Source organism: Sinocyclocheilus grahami, unplaced genomic scaffold (assembly GCF_001515645.1).
Source record: "Sinocyclocheilus grahami isolate Dianchi unplaced genomic scaffold, SAMN03320097.WGS_v1.1 scaffold148.1, whole genome shotgun sequence".
NCBI classification, from domain to species: Eukaryota; Metazoa; Chordata; class Actinopteri; order Cypriniformes; family Cyprinidae; genus Sinocyclocheilus; species Sinocyclocheilus grahami.
The window spans coordinates 1,576,944-1,585,144 of record NW_015505327.1 but is presented as its reverse complement, the minus strand read 5'-3'; the positions used below and the strand labels follow the sequence as shown (position 1 = coordinate 1,585,144).

The 8,201-nt window shown below is 39.2% G+C and overlaps 1 long non-coding RNA gene across 1 annotated transcript; it reads left to right on the top strand.

Annotated features, from left to right (window-relative positions):
- Positions 1 to 5,036: 5,036 nt before the first annotated feature.
- LOC107591949 (uncharacterized) lies at positions 5,037 to 6,217 on the top strand. The gene is made up of 3 exons (XR_001609928.1): positions 5,037 to 5,075; positions 5,714 to 5,898; positions 5,993 to 6,217. It is a non-coding gene; the product is annotated as an uncharacterized lncRNA (long non-coding RNA).
- The last annotated feature ends 1,984 nt before the right edge of the window (positions 6,218 to 8,201 follow it).

Sequence of the window (8,201 nt, the reverse complement as noted above, 5' to 3'; positions counted from 1 at the left end):
AAGTTATTCTGGGCTGATCGCTTTTGAGAATTTCTATTCTGTGTGTGCTGGCCAATGAGAGCCATGGATTTTGAGCGGGAGAATCTTTCTTTGTCTCTTGTTTTATGGCTCATTTGCATGCTTTATGGCCAGTCTGGAATATCCGTAGTTTTAACCCAAAATATCGTGCGAGTCATATGATGCGTTTCACAATCACATACTGTACGTCATTGTCCGAGGAATGAAAAACAGGTAACATTGATACCAAGAAGCAACCATTTGGAATAGATTAAACCAAAGATACATACATACACCTGAATATAAGTGTTTTATGGCTTTAACTAATACAAATAACGAGTGGTAACTCATCTAATCTAACAAGGGAATGTACACACCACATGCATATACCAGATACAATTATAACTGATTAATTATAGTCTAAAATAAAGAAATGTGTTTATGTGTGTGTGTGTGTTAGTTTGTGTGTGTGTGTGCGTTAGTTTGCTTGGCCTGCCCGGCCCATCGAGGTAATTTACAGCTCTTTAAACAGTGTTTGAAGTCAGATTGAGAAGGATGATAGTGGGGGCTGGTTCGAATCTTCTTGTCGGTGAAGAACCATCTGGCAATTTAAAACCCCTATACAACGTAACATCTCTGACCAGAACTGTAATTTATATGCAAATGTCAAAAGGCTAAAAGGGGTCTTTTAAGCCATAAACAGTCCAACGCTCATGCATGATCCTACGCAGACGCTACAGGAGCTATAAATACCCTTACACTTGTCACGGAAACACCTGCCTCATCAGCCAAATCAGCTTCCTTCACCCGCTCACAATCACCTGATAACTGATCACGGACACCTGCACCCACTTACCACACCACTCAAATACTCACTCACCTCATTCACTCATCGGCTGGTCTCAAGGTTGCAAGCTATTCTGTCCTGGTTCCTCGTCTTCCAGTCTGCCTGTTCCCCTCGGAATCCTCAGTTCTCGGCCGAAGGATCGGAGTGCCGACCCAGATAAGACTGTGTTTTGCTTCCCTTACTGCCTAAGTTGAACTCTTTTTGGTTGGAAGCCTCTCTTAAGTTCCTGTAATTAAACTCTCTGCTTAACGTTATCCTGCCTGTCTGCCTCTTTGTCCCGGTTGTGACAACACTGTACTTGTCAGCAAAAGCATGAAAGTATGATTTTGGGGAATTTTCCCCCCACAGTTTGGGGAAAAAGCCTAATTATAAAAGAACACTAGGCTTGTATGTAGGGCAGCATAATTTGTCCCAGAATTTTGTGTTTGTATATTGGTATGACTAATAATAATAATTATGATTATTATTCATACTAAATAAAAATATTATCAAAACAAATTACAAAAAAAGTACTATTTTAATAACAGTATTACATTATTAAAAATAACAAATATAGTATTTATGAATAAATATATAATTGTTAGATGATATTAATTTATCAGAACACTATTTTACAGACCACTGCAGGGTGACCAGTTAAAATGCAGGTTGCCTATAACTATAAATCATTTGAAAGGTCTAAGGTTTTATTATAAAATATATTATGATAAATCTCTATGAGAGTATTTTCTTTTTGTCAGGAGGTATGCAAAATCAAAATCGAGTCCATGTCTTTAATATGAATTATGAGCCTCTTAAGCATCCACTGAGTACGTTTTGTACACTTCTGTACACTGAAGAAAAACATATGGATTATCTTATGTTTACTTAAAATTTCTTTAGAGGGAACTATTATTTTCCTATTTTTACCCAAAATAAGGTAGTGTGAGCATTATTGAGCGCTATAGACACATATGTTTCATACTGGAAGCCAAAGTGTGCCCTTGTGCAGAAAGTCAAAATATGCCATCATTTTTGCTCATGATTTGTGGCAAGCTTTATGTGTATGCTTGAGCACACATCCTCTGCACTCACACTCAGCACTGTACTCAGCCCACTCTTGTACTCGCTCATCCTCATTGTATTCCTCAAATTTGCTGACAATACAACTATCCTAGGACTCATCACTGATGGTGATGAGATATCCAACAGAGATTAAGTTAATGCACTCACAATATGGTGTGCTGAAAACAATCTCTCTCTAAACGTCAGCAAGACCAAGGAGATGATCATGGATTACAGGAGGTCACAGAGGTCACGTTCCCATTCACATCAATGGAGAGGAATTAGAGAGAGTCAGGAGCTACAAGTTCCTTGGCATTCACATCTCTGAGGATCTTTCCTGGAGCCCACACTCAGAGATCATAGTGAGAACAGCCCTTCAGTGTCTCTCTCTACTTCCTGCGGAGGCTGAAGAGGTTTGGCATCTCCTCTGACATCATGTCAAACTTCTACCACTGCACTACAGAGAGCATTCTGACCGGCTGCTTCACTGTATGGTACGGCAACTGCTCTTCTTCCGACCGAAAAGCTCTTCAGATAGTGGTGAGAACAGCAGAGCTCATTCCTGGACACAAACTCCCGGCCTTACAGGACATCTATCAAACACGCTGCTTGAGAAAGCCCCGCATCATCGTCAAGGACTGCACTCACCCTGCTCACCACTTTTTTGCCACACTACCATCTGGCAGACGCTTACGATCCATCCAATCACGGACTACCAGACTGAAGAACAGCTTTTATCTTCAAGCCATCAGACTGCTTAACAGCCAGCTGTCCTTCGTCTAGACCTGCAATCACATACTGACAAAACTTTAAACACTTTACTTCTGCCACTTTGGACACTGAGACATTTTTACTCAGGACTACTTACTGCTCTTAAAGGGGTCATATGATGCTTTTTTAAAGATCATTATTTGGTGTAACAGAATATGTTGACATGCTTTAATGTTCAAAAAACACATTATTTTTCAAATACCGTACATTATTGTAGGTCCTCTATGCCCCGCCGCTCTCAAACGCTTCGTTTTCAACAAAGTCCCTCCTTCCGACAAGCGCAGTCTGCTCTGATTGGCCAGCTGACCCAGTGCATTGTGATTGGCCGAACACCGCAAGCACTCGTTGGAAATGTAACGCACACACACACACACACGATGCGCAAAACTCCGCATTTGAACAGTCAATAGCAAATACTTAAACTAATAACAAAACAGTAGCCGATTCAGAAGCGCCAGATTGTCATAGCAAAGTCAGAATTACCTCCTCTCCTAGGTTCATGAAACGGTCGTCCATAAAATGCATTGCTGTTCTGTTGTATCTTTATCTTAAAGATTCCTAAATGCATCTACTTTCGGAAGGCCAAATAAAGTGCTTTTGCTTTCGCCTAGAAACACACAGCGTCTCCCTGATATGGCTGCTTCAACACTAACTGCAGTTACTGAAACCACGCCTTCTATCTTTGCGTGCACATTTGGGCGGCATTATGCAAAAATGTCCACATAGTGAGGTAGATATGTGGGGGCGTGTTAGAATGAGCCGTTTTAGGGGGGCGTGGCAGAGTCTTAACTTTGATAAAGAATATCTCTTTGGTTTTGAGACTTTAGTCTTTGCAACTTCAGGGATCTTATCTATGCACAATCAGCTTGTAACACTCCAAAGAGAAAGGAAAACTTGAAATCGCATCATATGACCCGTTTAAGGTTTACTATTTATTGTATTGTACTGTTACTTTTGCTGCGACACTTTACACTCTACACTGACACTGATCTACCTCAGTATTTTTATCTCAGTACCTCAGGACTACTTAATACTCTTAACCCTTATTTTATCCACTTATTTGTATTGATTGCTCTGTATTTATTGTTTTGCCTGTGGAATAGCACATGGCACTTTAATATCTTAGTGCCCTCCACTTATGTCTATATTGTGTATGTTCATATATACCATTTGATTATGTATGGTCCTGTAATTGTCATTGTATGTCTGAGCCTCGTCACAAGCATTTCAATGCCCAGTTTTCCCCCAGTGTTAACTATGCAAATTATAAATTAATGCCTCTTCACCTCTTGAGCGTGGAATAGGCTACATATTAAAGGCCCCGCAAATATAAACATGCAATTAGTCGACTAATGGCTTAAATAAACCAATACTAGTTGACTAGAAAAATCTTTAGTCAGGGGCAGCCCTAATAAAAATGTAGATCAAGATTGTGAGCTGCCTAAAGATTCCCACCCTTACAAATACTGTTTGATAGGGTCACATTGGAAATCTTATATTGAAATTAAAAAGGGAGTTTTAGGATTTTGAAAGGTTTAAAACAAATGTAATGCTGGGATAACATGGGTCATCAGGTTTCAAATTACTTTTAAACTTAACCAGAGTATGTGAGCAGAGTGGAGCGGCAACATTTTCTCTTCCACACCCCAAGCATTCAATAATCACTCCACTGTTTAAGTATTTTATAGTATTATAGTGTGTTCACCATTTCCCGCTCCTCGCTCAACTGAACAGAAACCGCACGCTGCCTTCACTCCTTGATGAAATTTGCAGCTAAAGTATTAAGATGCTCCAGTCAAAGTCACGCTGCTCCACTCACATACTCTGAATTTAACATAACATCAAATTTTTTCCCCCTTAAGTTAAATACAATATATAAAGAAAGTTGCAGACCCCTGTGACAAACAAAAAACTGTATTACTTAATGTAAAATGTGTATATTGAACTTTGTTGTTGTTTTGTTTTTTTTGTTTTTTTTGTAGGAAACATTCAACTGTACTGCATGATCAATTTATGATTCAAGCATGTGTCTTAGTACTTTCAGTTGAAAACACTCTCATATGTACATGTCGGAGAGCTCATTGTTTTATATATATATATATACAGTATATATATATATATATTTCTACTCGTCTGAGAAAGTTTATTGTTTGTGCCCTTGAACATGTTTTTAATCAGGTTAATTAAAAATTACATGGTTTTTACAAAAAATCAAATATTGATTTTTTTTATATTTTCTTTTAAATTGTTTGATTGTACTGTACATATAGATGTGCTTTGTATTGTATATGTATGTGTATATTTGTATTTGTAGATGTGCTGTTATTGTCACTTATGATGTTTTTTGTTTTTTTTACTGTTTTTGCAGAATATCAGTTCTGCACTGACAGTGGATCAACTCATTCAACATATTAAGGTATAAGGCTGCCTCAGTCTTTTTTTTTTTTTGTAACTTGAAACATTCAAGAGGTTAGCAATAGCAAGTTAGCTTTGACAGCATATAAGGGGAGAGGGCGCATCCACCCTTTAGATATCTCTCCAAAGCCACACTTCCTCCAAAAGACGTTAACAGCGTTAACAGAGTGCAAAGCATCATGAGAGACGCTGTCATCAAAAGTAACTGTCAGTATCTGGTGTAGTGACCATCTGATTTAATTACAGTACATCTCATCCTCATGGACTGGACTGCACTGTCTTAGGTGTCTTACTTTTACGGACATTCCAGTTTATTGGTTAGTTTGCTCTGGCCACATACGCAGTCCTCATGCCTCCCTTCAACAGGCCTATTGCATGCAGGTGAGCAGAGATCCTAGGTATCTTTCTTCTGGTGTTTTTATTTATGGAAAACGTGTAAACCCTTTCCAATTTACAACTTTTTTGGATTTTACTAAATTATCTTTAAAATGCAGTATCCTGAAAAGGGGACATTTGTTTGTTTGTTTATTATTTTTTATTATTTATTTATTTGCTGAGTTTGCATATATATATTCAAGAACCTTTGCACATGGATTGTGTTCATTAGGTTGTGATCATGCAGTGTGTGCTTTTTGCTAGACTAGTGCGGTAGAGGATGTACAAGCAGAGGTGGGTGAGTTTATTCGTCGGACTCCTCAGGCTGACCTCCAGCTGGCAGCAGGCAGGGTGGCATTAGAGCTAGTTTGAAGATCCCAGACAGATGCCAACTTCTACCCTCAGTGTGCATTTCTACTGCTGCTGGAGACTCGGTACCTCTGCTAGAGGTTTGAACTCACCTGTTCAGCCCCTGTCTCCCATCTCCAAGTGTTTTGTGTAACTATGCTCATCGTCTTGTTTGTTTATTTTTTGGAAATGTAGTGTGTGCCCTGAACTACTCTCATTGGCCATAGTGAAGAAAGATTTCCATCTCTGTCAGATTGCTTTCCAAATATTTTCTGACATTCCTGAAGCTGTCACCTGCGCTTGTCTCAAAATTATTCTCAGGTGAGTTTTGTGCTGACATTAAGACATTTACACCCTTAATAACTGAGCCATAATACTGTATTTTCCAGAATGTCAGGTTTTTCTTAATTAGAAAATATGTACACATGCAACAAATTAGTTCTAGCATTGCTAGAATTTTTTTTTTTAAATCTCGGATTTGGATCGGCCATCTCTGACCGATACCCGATCCCCAAAAAATGGCACTATCGGAGCCGATACCCGATATGAATATCGGATCGGCGCATCCCTAATCATGACCATCACATGAGGAAAATCATTAGTAGAAACTGCGGTGGGTGGTTTCCCCCACCTAGAAGACAAAGACCAGACTGAGATTCCGTATGAGACCTTTTAACCTCTGGTTTTCACAGAACATGTCCTTATGTTCACAGAATGGCACAGAAACTGTCTTTTACAGATGTAGATGCACCAAAAGGGAATCAAAAAGACATAAATGAATATCAGTCCATTGCTTAAGTCCATATCATGTATTTAACCCACACATTTGACTATCATGTTCTAATCACTTATTGTGTATGTCTTTTGTCAACCAGCCCACAACTCCGCATCTTCAGCCAACGCCCAACCACTGGCTTCCCAAGACGTCACTTCAACGACTACTGAACTTCCAGCCAATCAGCAAGCTCGGGAAACCCCCTTTTCTGCAAGGAGGACAACAAAGGGGACCCCCCTACACAGGCAACCCAAGTACCTCCAGATTCTAGCTGCATTAGGTTCATTTAATATAAATTTTAACCTCACTGAGGTACTCAATTCGAGGGTTGATTAAGTGATCGATGGTTGTTCAGGTCTATGCAATTGCACATATTGCTGTAAACTTGGGATTTCACATTTTCATTCTCTTAAACTCATTCTTTCCTCACTTTCTCTCTTCCTGCAACTTGTGTGAATGTGTGAGCACGTGTGTTTATGTGTTAGACTAGTTTATATGTCTCAGATTTATCTAATAAAGCCTTGTTTACATTGAAAAGAGAAGTATCTTGTGTTTTTGTGCTTACAAGTTAATGTCTTAAACTGCCGATCTTGTTCCTGTGCTAATAAATAGTGTTTTCACTATAATTTGGATATTAATATCCATTGCAGAATTCATGTTATACGGCTAGTTCAATGAATCGCTGGCCTACTGTATTTCTCAGGAAACAAACAACTAAGTTGTTCCGGCCCACAGACTGTCCGGCTATAGGAGCATGAGAAGCTGCTATAGTTGCCACATAGACCTTGTCCAACAGCTCTTGTAGGTAGGACACCATCCCCGATATGTCACATGAAACTGGGTCTTCGCCACGGGTTGTGCACCAGGTGGAAAAGGAACACTAATGCTCTGTTAGTGCAAAAAGCAAATGGAGAGAATGCAAGCCCACATGTGCTTAAAAGGTACTTTCTGAGTAAGATAAAGTTGGTTTATGCAATGTTAAGAGCAAAGCTTGCCCGAATGAAGGATGTTTCTAACTCATGAAATGAAAGCTTATCCGGACGCCCTCCGGAGGTCGCATTCGAAGGCTGCATACATCATCGAGACAAGTCTCATGCAAGTAGGACACTCTGAATGCGACCTTCGAATGCGACCTTCTTTCACAGGAATTCAGAGGATGCATGAAGTGTATCCTTTGCTGCTACAGATAACCCACAATTCTTTGCGTCGCCATAAATAACCGTCGTTTATTTGAAAAAATGGCGGCGGCGGCAGATCTATACACAAGCAGAGATGTGGTGTTTAAATGTAAGTATTTCAAAATGTTTAACAAATGTTTAACAGTACTTTGCTAGCAAAGCGAGAAATAATTAATTTGTTTAACCCTTTGGTATTACATTTCGGGGTCACTTTCATGTTGTTCACTGTAGAAACTGACCGGAGACAATAATTTTATGATAAATACATTTTTGCTTTTACCCAGCAAGCAATAGATGTCATTTCAACGTCTCGGTTAAGTATAGACCCGATATAGTCCGGTTATGTGTAACCCACTTCTAACCCAAATAACCTTGAATTTGGTTTCATGTCGTTTTTGGCAAAATAACTTGATGTATGATATTCCATCATGTAAGCAAAGTCAACAGCGTT